Consider the following 11,565-nt stretch of genomic DNA (forward strand, 5'->3'; position numbering starts at 1 on the left):
ATGTTTATTGTTATTTTCTTATTTTATTTTAAACATGAGAATTGACTGAAAAAAATCTAAACAAAACCCCTTCCCCCATCCGATCAGTGTAAGCACATTCTGAGGTCAGGCTCGTAGTGTGTCCAGCCAGCCAGATTGACAGCATTTGTGTTGTTGTAAGTGAGTAGTTGTCAGTCATTATTTAAGAAGCATATTAATTACAAGAAATAATGAATAAAAGCACAGCCTGTCTGTGTTAGCCAGTTTCAAGGTGTTTTACCCAGCATTACCAGTTCTTTCTCAATGTCCATACTGTGCCAGACACATGAAAGTTATCTACGGTTGCCAGGGGCTAAATCATTCAAAGACTGTACACCTGTGGCTCTCACCTCTCTTTTAGCCAAATTTATGGAAAGAGTTGTAAGTAACCACCTTTTGTCATCAGTAATTTATATCTTGGATCCACTACGATTTTCTTACAGAACACGCAGGGGGACAGAGGACACATTCCATAGCCAAGCACCTTCAACACTCAAATTATTTTGTGTGAGCTCTCTTCATTGATTTAATCCCTGCCTTTAACAACCATGCAAGTTCATACTCTTTTTCGTCGTTGTGACTTGAATGTGACTGGGAATGTTATATGCTGGATCAAAGAATTCCTTACAGTTCAAGCTCAGAGAGTCCACATGAACGGTGTAATCTCTGATGAACTATTTTTAAATACAGGTGCTCCCCAGGGTTGCAGATTCAGAGTAGCACAGCCAGTCTGATTAAATATGCAGATGACATGGTTCTCGTGGGATTCTGTTTAAAGGACCAACCTCTGGGTGAGCAAACGTACTTTAAAAACATCATCTTTGAAAACCAGTGCTAATCCAGTGCATTGGAAACAAATGTGACCAAGACTAAAAAGCTTACAATAGTACAAGAGCATACAATAGTACTCAATGGTCTGTCTTTAGAGGTTGTGGAGAGTTTTAAATATCTGGGAACACATATTGATCAGAGGCTTAGTACTACTGAGAATATAGAAACCATTTTTAAGAAAGCAAATCAGACACTGTTTTTAATTCAGACTCAAGAACTTTATTGTTAGTCAAAATGTCCTAGAGATGCCATATAAAAGCCTAGCTGAGAGCATCCTAACATTTAACATGACAGTTTGGTTTGGAAACCTGGGGTTGAAAAGCAAAACCAACCTCTGCAATTTATATCATAATACAGTTCAGAATGGCCAGGAACATCACAGCTGATTCCACACATCCACTCCATTCTCAATTCATAATATTCCCATCAGAAAGACGGTATAGGGGACCCAATTCACATACAAAAAAATATTTTAAAGAACTCCTTTGTCCCCCCTGCAATAAAATTACTTGTACACTAGAATATTGTGTACAATTTCAGGCATCATGTTACACAAAATATATTACTGTTTTGTAATCAGTCTAGAAAAGAGCATCCAAATACATTCTATGGCTTAAGGCAATGGTTCTCAACCTTTTTATCAACTGGTCCACAACCATGGCTAAAAGCAAGTCTCGCCGGCCACATATATTAATTACAGATGCAGCCATTCAAAGTGCGCGTTACAGACACGTACTGCAGGTGGCGTCGCGCATTGTGACGCAAGATGACGCGAGGCACCGCAGTACGTGATTGGTTGACCGACAGGGGCACTCGTGGTCCGTTGATCTGTCGTAGAAAGACTTACAGTAAACGTCTTTGCTGTGCCCGTTGTAGATATTGAATTATACCACTGAAAGGAAATCTTAGTAGCTGAGCATAAAAAGAATAGGAGCATATTGTAATGCGTGTGAAGGCCATAAACGATATTAATTTTGGAACATAAACATACAGTATATGGCTGGTCTTGGTACTTTAAAGAAAAAATATACACCAGTATTCCATTTCTCCCTAAACATTTTAAGCATCGAAGTCTTTAACTAAAGAGATACCGGAGTCAACAGGCATACTTTTAGAATTTGATTAAAAGGGAATATAATATGGAATCGCGTATATATATTATGAAAGCAAGATTGCTCAGCTGGACAAAAGTACACAACCTACCTTTATCAGAAATATTTATGCATCAAAGCCTTTACCAAATATATTACTAATAGTATTAATAATGAATGACTTTGGACAAGCTGTATACTCAAAGTATAATTTCTTTAGCACATTTGTACAAGCACTTGGAATCTGTCCAAGCCATACTTTGTCAAGCATTTTGTTTTACTTCAACGGGCATAAAAACTCCCTTGCTTTTAACAGGGCGTTTCATAATTTCTAACTACGAAAATGATTTAAAATGCGACACTTATCATTCAACTAGAGCTCAAAATATCACAAGGATCCTCAAGAGCACAGCAAAAACTGTATTAAAAGATACTTGTATGAGATACATGAGAATCCAGGCTTTTTTATCAATGCTTTCTTTTCCGTATACCAGATTTTATGGAACCACTTCAGAAGGGTGTCAGCCAGTCAGATTCCAGGAATCGGTACTTTAAAGGAAAAATACACACCGGTATTCCATTTCTCCCTAAACATTTCAAGCATCGAAGTATTTAACTAGCATGTGAAATAGTGTGTGAAAAAGTGGTAGTTTTAAGCTTTTCTGCTAATATAATATGGAATCGCGTATCTAAAGAATTTATTAACGATATGATTATATTCGTGTACTGCGACAGGGCTATGTAGGGCTGTTTCGCCTCCCTGTCATGCGAGTTGTCTTGTAGCCTACTGGTCTACGTGCCTGATTAACAACTTGCAGGTTGTGTGTTCAAATCCAGCTGGTGCTGGACTTTTCTTTTAACAAACATTTCTTCGAAAAAATAGAATAGCGATATTATGGACAATCAATTGACTTTTATATTTCAAAATATCGCAACATGATCGATTCTAAGTCATTTTTGATAACAATGAATAGTCACCTTCTTCCCTTCTGACAACGGTCCCTGCTTCTGCTTCTTGCTTCTATTGTGTGTGTGTGTAATAGAGTAAATTTTTATAGAGAAATGGAGGCTGGACAGTATGCGATACAATATAAACATTTATATTGATTTAAATCGTGTTTTGATTTAAATCGCAAACGCGTGTTTGATTATATGTGTTTTTTTAATCATAATCAGGCTAATGCAACATAAATTGATACAGTATCTCTGTCTTATTTTTAGTAAATAAAGTGCATTTTTGCACACTATATGTGCAAACGTTTTATGATATGTCGCTGTTGTGAATGTCTGTGGACATGTGCTGGCTGGACAGGAGGCTCCACTGTACACAGAGAGCTTAGAAGACAAAGATCAGACCTGGGCGCCGACAGTCAATCTGGACAAGACCAGTTATGGTTTTCCAGAAAAAAAGCCAGACCCCAGGGAAACAGCTACAAATTCACACTTAACAACGCATTAACACCTAACAACGGGAGCAGGGACGAATTAGGCCAGTACCCACTATTGTTAAACATACAGAAAAGGATATTAAAGTATTGAATATTAGTATTGGCTTTAGTATTAGCCATACAGAACATTAAAGTGCCCCTTTTCCATTCAGCGGGTGCCTGAGCCGCTGTGTCCTATCTTCTGACAGTCGCCATTGTGAACAAACATTTATTTGAAAAAATGAGACGTTTCCCTTGGTCAGAGATATAAATATATAATATATAAATAAATTAAATTTAACTAACATGTGAAATAGCGTGTGAAAAAGTGGGAGTTTAAGCTTTTCTGCTAATATAATATGGAATCGTGTATCTAAAGAATTTAATAACGATATGATTCTATTCGTGTACTGCGACAGGGCTGTGTAGGGCTGTTTCACCTCTCACTTCATGCGACTGTACCAGGAAGAGGATTTCTTTCTATTCGAAACGTGTATTTTAAAAGTTTAAGAAGTAAAAACCTTACAGCGTACACAGATTTCTAAATTGATTAGGATCGTTATCTTTGTCTTATGCATAATAATGTTCACCGCTCTGTCCAGCAAATTAATAATAAACTTTATTTTATATAGTGTTTTAAACGAATAAGTAATTAGATTGCTCATAAACCTAATCACTTGCTTTATCTTTTTATTTAGGCTCAGATTTCAACTATAGATCGTATTATTAATAACCATAATAACAACCAACCAACAAAAACAACCATATAAACATAATACCAACCAAAAACAGAGATAACGACCACAATACAAAATCAAATTTATCAAACCATTATACTCTCGCAATTCCTCCAATTATCATAATCCCGCCCCTTATGCAAAACCAAACCCTCCTCCGATCCCAGTTTATCCTCTTTATCATAAACAAAATCCACTTCAATTTTCAACATAAAGCCTTAATGCTTGCTGGGTTTTTGAGGGGGGGTGTCTTTCGCTGGAAATCTCGCCTGCTTCTACTGTACGAGTACAACCCCCTCTCTGCAGGAGTGCTGGCTGTGACGAATTAAACCGGTTTCACAAGTTTTTTTAAAGTAGGAAGTACAGTGTTAACTGGTAGCTGGGCACCTCAATTAAGTCGCTTTAACATGCTAATGCGTTGGTGTAACAGTCCGGGAGTGGCAAGCTTCTAATGTCAACTCGACTCGATTGGAAGACAATGAACGTATTTTAGCCCTAAATGAATTAATAGCAAACATGGTTTACATAAAATACATTTTTCCAAGAAAATTTATAATAATGCAATCTATAGTTGAAATCTGAGCCTAAATATAAAGGAAAAGCATTTTCAGAGAGCAATCACGCTGTGTTTATGTAGAAAAAGTGATTAGGTTTATGAGCAATCTAATTACCTATTCGCCTAAAACGCTATATAAAATAAAGTTTATTTAGAGATGAATGATCAGTGTCGCAGCTTAAATAATTTTCGTAGGAGGGCTTGGACAGATTCCAAGTGCATTTTTGCAATTTACGTTGTAATACAGTTTAGAATACAGTTAGTCTAAGCTTTATCAGCCTTATTTATGGGTTGCAATTTAGAAAAAGTCAAAAACCGCACTCAAAATGCAATTTAGAGCTTTCTGGCAAGGGGAGACACCCAAATTATAATATGACATGCCACTGTTTGTGCATTAACAAGGTTATACTGCAATTTTCGTTAGATACGCGATTAAAAAAAATAAATTTTTTGAATCCCCGGCGGAACACACTCCATAAGAATCAGCGCTTTTATACAGTATATCGCCTTTAAACACATATATTTAAACACACGTTTACGATTTAAATCAAAACGCGATTCAAATCAATATAAATGTTTATTTTGTAACACATAGGTGACTATTCATTGTTATTAAAAAGACTTAAATCCGATCATGTTGTGATATTTAGAAATATAAATTTGTTTGGTGCGAGTGAGGTTTTATTTAATCTCTGACCAAGGGAAACGTTTCATTTTTTCAAAGAAATGTTTGTTAAAAAATAAAGTCATACAGTAGTTCCATGGGATTCAATCACAGACCATGTGACATGGGAGTCAGGAAACTAACACACAGCGCCACCAGATTTGATAACGCTACAAAAATGCTATAAAATAATGTGACTAGGCACAGAACAAGTTTACAGCACAGTACAATAATAAATGCTGACCATGACTTTAGAAGCATAAATTACCTTACACTCAATTTAAACACAAGCTGTCTTTAGTCCTCTAAGCTGGTTCATACAGAAATGTAGAGATCCAGGCTCAGAACTCATTAGCGAATACATATGCAGGACAACTAGAGAAGACGTTTTACAGAGGATGGATTTGTAGAAACATCCCATCAGTGACATCACTGAAGTCAACTCCTACTGTAGGTAACTGTCGTGTGGATAGTTTCACAAGAATCAGACAAAGGTTTAAGCATCGCTTGTTCTAGATAAAACTGCAAAAAAAAACAACAACCCATAATGTACTTCTTTGCGGCTCTGTTTGCCCAAATCATATATTCACAACGTGAAATTAGAAAATAATATTAAGTAACCAAAATCCGCAATATGGAAACAGAACCTGTGTAATTGTTGACAGATGATGTTCTCGTAACATTTTTACAAGACAAACTACAACATTTAAAAAATGACTTGTATGTACTTGATATCTCTAATCAATCCACGGCGATATAGTTAAAGCAGTCCCCGGACAAAACGAAACTAAAACGCCCTGGGCATACTGGTTTGCGCTTCTTATCAGTTGCTCAAAAGTAATTTGACCGTATGAAATGCATACATATATAGATATATATATATAGAAACATATACAGTACGTGAACAGTACTTACGTAGTATCGGTGTCAAGACATACCTCTCAAATACTGTAAATCAAGTTAAAAATATCTCAAGACCGATTCTGGTCATAATGAAACCATGTTTCGTTTTCTTTAAAGTACCGACACCAGCCATATACTGTATGTTTATGTTCCAAAATTAATATCGTTTATGGCCTTCACACGCGTTGCAGTATGCTCCTATTCTTTTTATGCTCAGGCACTAAGATTTCCCTTCAGTGGTAAAATTCCATATAAATATTCAATACTTAAACGGGCACAGTTAAGACCTTAAATATACATATACATACTGTATACAGTACAGTTTTCATACGGTAATATGTTTATGTTCCTAAATCAATCTCTTTTATGAGCATGTGTAAGGCATGGTGAATCGATTCTCAAAAATTACTGTACTTTGCATGATTGGAAAAAAATGCGTGATTGTGAAATGCTGTGGTGTTACTTTTACAAAGACGGTCAATGAAAAAAAGAATGTGGACCAGGGCAATACTTTGAGTTTACAGCTTGTCCAAGGTCATTTATTATTAATACTATTAGTAATATCTTCCTTAAAGACTTTGATGGCTACAGCTCAAACATGAGAGGTTGAACTTTATTAGCTCCACCTTGCGGAAATTCCGGATACTATTATTTTGCTAGCGGTATTTACCGGTAACTTGCGGTATTTACCGGTAAGTTGCGGTAGACTGCGTACAGCATACCGGAAAATAATGCGGTATCGCCCGCGCATTTTGAATGGCTGCATCTGTACTACTAGGCCTATCTTATCTGCGTGCATAATAGCTATTAACCATGGGTATGTATACAGATGCAGCCATTCAAAATGCGCGGGCGATACCGCATTATTTTCCGGTACGCTGTACGCAGTCTACCGCAAGTTACCGGTAAATACCGCTAGCAAAATAATAGTATCCGGAATTTCCGCAAGGTGGAGCTAATAAAGTTCAACCTCTCATGTTTGAGCTGTAGCCATCAAAGTCTTTAACGAAGATATTACTAATAGTATTAATAATAAATGACCTTGGACAAGCTTTAAACTCAAAGTATTGCCCTGGTCCACATTCTTTTTTTCATTGACCGTCTTTGTAAAAGTAACACCACAGCATTTCGCAATCACGCATTTTTTTCCAATCATGCAAAGTACAGTAATTTTTGAGAATCGATTCACCATGCCTTACACATGCTCATAAAAGAGATTGATTTAGGAACATAAACATATTACCGTATGAAAACTGTACTGTATACAGTATGTATATGTATATTTAATGTCTTAACTGTGCCCATTTAAGTATTGAATATTTATAAGGAATTTTACCACTGAAGGGAAATCTTAGTGCCTGAGCATAAAAAGAATAGGAGCATACTGCAACGCGTGTGAAGGCCATAAACGATATTAATTTTGGAACATAGACATACAGTATATGGCTGGTCTCGGTACTTTAAAGAAAACATACACGAAACATGGTTTTATTATGTCCAGAATCGGTCTTGAGATATTTTTAACTTGATTTACAGTATTTGAGAGGTATGTCTTGACACCGATACTACGTAAGTACTGCTCACGTACTGTATATGTTTCTAGGTTTATATTATGCATTTCATACGGTCAAATTAGTTTTGAGCAACTGATAAGAAGCGCAAAACGGTATGCCCAGGGCGTTTTAGTTTCGTTTTGTGCAGGAACTGCTTTAACTTTATCACCGTGGATTAATTAGAGATATCAAGTACATACAAGTCATTTTTTAAATGTTGTAGTTTGTCTTGTAAAAATGTTACGAGAACATCATCTGTCAACAATTACACAGGTTCTGTTTCCATATTGCGGATTTTGGTTACGTAATATTATTTTCTAATTTCACGTTGTGAATATATGATTTGGGCAAACAGAGCCGCAAAGAAGTACATTATGGGTTGTTGTTTTTTTTTTGCAGTTTTATCTAGAACAAGCGATGCTTAAACCTTTGTCTGATTCTTGTGAAACTATCCACACGACAGTTACCTACAGTAGGAGTTGACTTCAGTGATGTCACTGATGGGATGTTTCTAAAAATCCATCCTCTGTAAAACGTCTTCTCTAGTTGTCCTGCATATGTATTCGCTAATGAAGCTGTGTGTTCTGAGCCTGGATCTCTACATTTCTGTATGAACCAGCTTAGAGGGCTAAAGACAGCTTGTGTTTAAATTGAGTGTAAGGTAATTTATGCTTCTAAAGTCATGGTCAGCATTTATTATTGTACTGTGCTGTAAACTTGTACTGTGCCTAGTCACATTATTTTATAGCGTTTTTAAAGCGTTATCAAATCTGGTGGCGCTGTGTGTTAGTTTCCTGACTCCCATGTCACATGGTCTGTGATTGAATCCCATGGAACTACTGTATGACTTTATTTTTTAACAAACATTTCTTTGAAAAAATGAAACGTTTCCCTTGGTCAGAGATTAAATAAAACCTCACTCGCACCAAACAAATTTATATTTCAAAAATATCACAACATGATCGGATTTAAGTCTTTTTAATAACAATGAATAGTCACCTATGCGTTACAAAATAAACATTTATATTGATTTGAATTGCGTTTTGATTTAAATCGTAAACGTGTGTTTAAATATATGTGTTTAAAGGCGATATACTGTATAAAAGCGCTGATTCTTATGGAGTGTGTTCCACCGGGGATTCAAAAAATTTATTTTTTTTAATCGCGTATCTAAGGAAAATTGCAGTATAACTTTGTTCATGCACAAACAGTGGCATGTTACATTATAATTTGGGTGTCTCCCCTAGCCAGAAAGCTCTAAATTGCATTTTGAGAGCGGTTTTTGACTTTTTCTAAATTGCAACCCATAAATAAGGCTGATAAAGCTTAGACTAACTGTATTCTAAACTGTATTACAACGTAAATTGCAAAAATGCACTTGGAATCTGTCCAAGCCCTCCTACGAAAATTATTTAAACCGCGACACTGATCATTCATCTGTAAATAAACTTTATTTTATATAGCGTTTTAGGCGAATAAGTAATTCGATTGCTCATAAACCTAATCGCTTTTTCTACATAAACACAGCGTGATTGCTCTCTGAAAATATTTTTCCTTTATATTTAGGCTCAGATTTCAACTATAGATCGCATTATTATAAACTTTCTTGTAAAATGTATTTTATGTAAACCATGTTTGCTATTAATTCATTTAGGGCTAAAATATGTTCATTGTCTTCCCAATCGAGTCGAGTTGACATTAGAAGCTTGCCACTCCCGGACTGTTACACCAACGCATTAGCATGTTAAAGCGATTTAATTGAGGAGCCCAGCTACCAGTTAACACTGTACTTCCTACTTTGAAAATACCTGTGAAACCGGTTTAATTCGTCACAGCCAGCACTCCCGCAGAGAGGGGGTTGTACTCGTAAAGTAGAAGCAGGCGAGATTTCCAGCGAAAGACACCTCCCCCCCACTCAAAAACCCAGTAAGCAGTAATGCTTTATGTTGAAAATTGAGGTGGATTTTGTTTATGATAAAGAGGATAAACTGGGATGGGAGGAGGGTTTGGTTTTGCATAAGGGGCGGGATTATGATAATTGGAGGAATTTGTGAGAGTATAATGGTTTGATATATTTGATTTTGTATTGTGGTCGTTATCTATGTTTTTGGTTGGTATTATGTTTATATGGTTGTTTTTGTTGGTTGGTTGTTATTATGGTTATTAATAATACGATCTATAGTTGAAATCTGAGCCTAAATAAAAAGATAAAGCAAGTGATTAGGTTTATGAGCAATCTCATTACTTATTCGTTTAAAACGCTATATAAAATAAAGTTTATTATTAATTTGCTGGACAGAGCGGTGAACATTATTATGCATAAGACAAAGATAACGATCCTGATCAGTTTAGAAATCTGTGTACGCTGTAAGGTTTTTACTTCTTAAACTTTTAAAATACACGTTTCGACTAGAAAGAAATCCTCTTCCTGGTACAGTCGCATGAAGAGAGAGGTGAAACAGCCCTACACAGCCCTGTCGCAGTACACGAATATAATCATATCGTTATTAAATTTAGATACGCGATTCCATATTATATTAGCAGAAAAGCTTAAACTACCACTTTTTCACACGCTATTTCACATGTTAGTTAAATTTAATTTATTTATATATTATATATTTATATCTCTGACCAAGGGAAACGTCTCATTTTTTCAAATAAATGTTTGTTCACAACGGCGACTGTCAGAAGATAGGACACAGCGGCTCAGGCACCCGCTGAATGGAAAAGGGGCACTTTAATGTTCTGTATGGCTAATACTAAAGCCAATACTAATATTCAATACTTTAATATCCTTTTCTGTATGTTTAACAATAGTGGGTACTGGCCTAATTCGTCCCTGCTCCCGTTGTTAGGTGTTAATGTGTTGTTAAGTGTGAATTTGTACCTGTTTCCCTGAGGTCTGGCTTTTTTTCTGGAAAACCATAACTGGTCTTGTCCAGATTGACTGTCGGCGCCCAGGTCTGACAGTGCTGCTCCAGCAGTGCCAGGTTCTGGCGCAGCCTCTGTTCTGTGGGCGACAGTGGGACTAGGTCGTCTGCACAGAGCAGGAACTCGATTTCCATAATTAATGCAGATCAGTAAATCAAGGGACAAAACAATTATTGAGCCCGGGTCCTCAATAGGCTTTGACGTGCTAATGCGTTGGTTTAACAGTCCGGGTGTGGCAAGCCTCTAATGTCTCCCGACTTTGAAAACCAAGTAATAACTTAACTATATGTGCAAACGTTTCATATGTTGCTGTTGTGGATGCCTGTGGAGTCTTATTTGCCGCGCGCCCTCCCCCCCCTCTTTCCCTCAATTCAATTCAATTCAAGGTGTTTTATTAGCATGGCAGATGGGTTCAATCAGTGTTGGGTATTTACTTTGCTTTGAGATTCCACTTTTAAAGGTGATATATAAATTTTTGACTAAAATAAATTGATATCTTTGTCTTCTAAGCTCTCTGTGTACAGTGGAGCCTCCTGTCCAGCCAGCACATGTCCACAGACATTCACAACAGCGACAGATCATAAAACGTTTGCACATATAGTGTGCAAAAATGCACTTTATTTACTAAAAATAAGACAGAGATACTGTATTAATTTATGTTGCATTAGCCTGATTATGATTAAAAAAACACATATAATTAAACACGCGTTTGCGATTTAAATCAAAACATGATTTAAATCAATATAAATGTTTATATTGTATCGCATACTGTCCAGCCTCCATTTCTCTATAAAAATGTACTCTATTACACACACACACAATAGAAGCAGGAAGCAGAAGCAGGGACCGTTGTC

The sequence above is a fragment of the Lepisosteus oculatus genome, chromosome 18 (assembly GCF_040954835.1).
Source record: "Lepisosteus oculatus isolate fLepOcu1 chromosome 18, fLepOcu1.hap2, whole genome shotgun sequence".
NCBI lineage: Eukaryota > Metazoa > Chordata > Actinopteri > Semionotiformes > Lepisosteidae > Lepisosteus > Lepisosteus oculatus.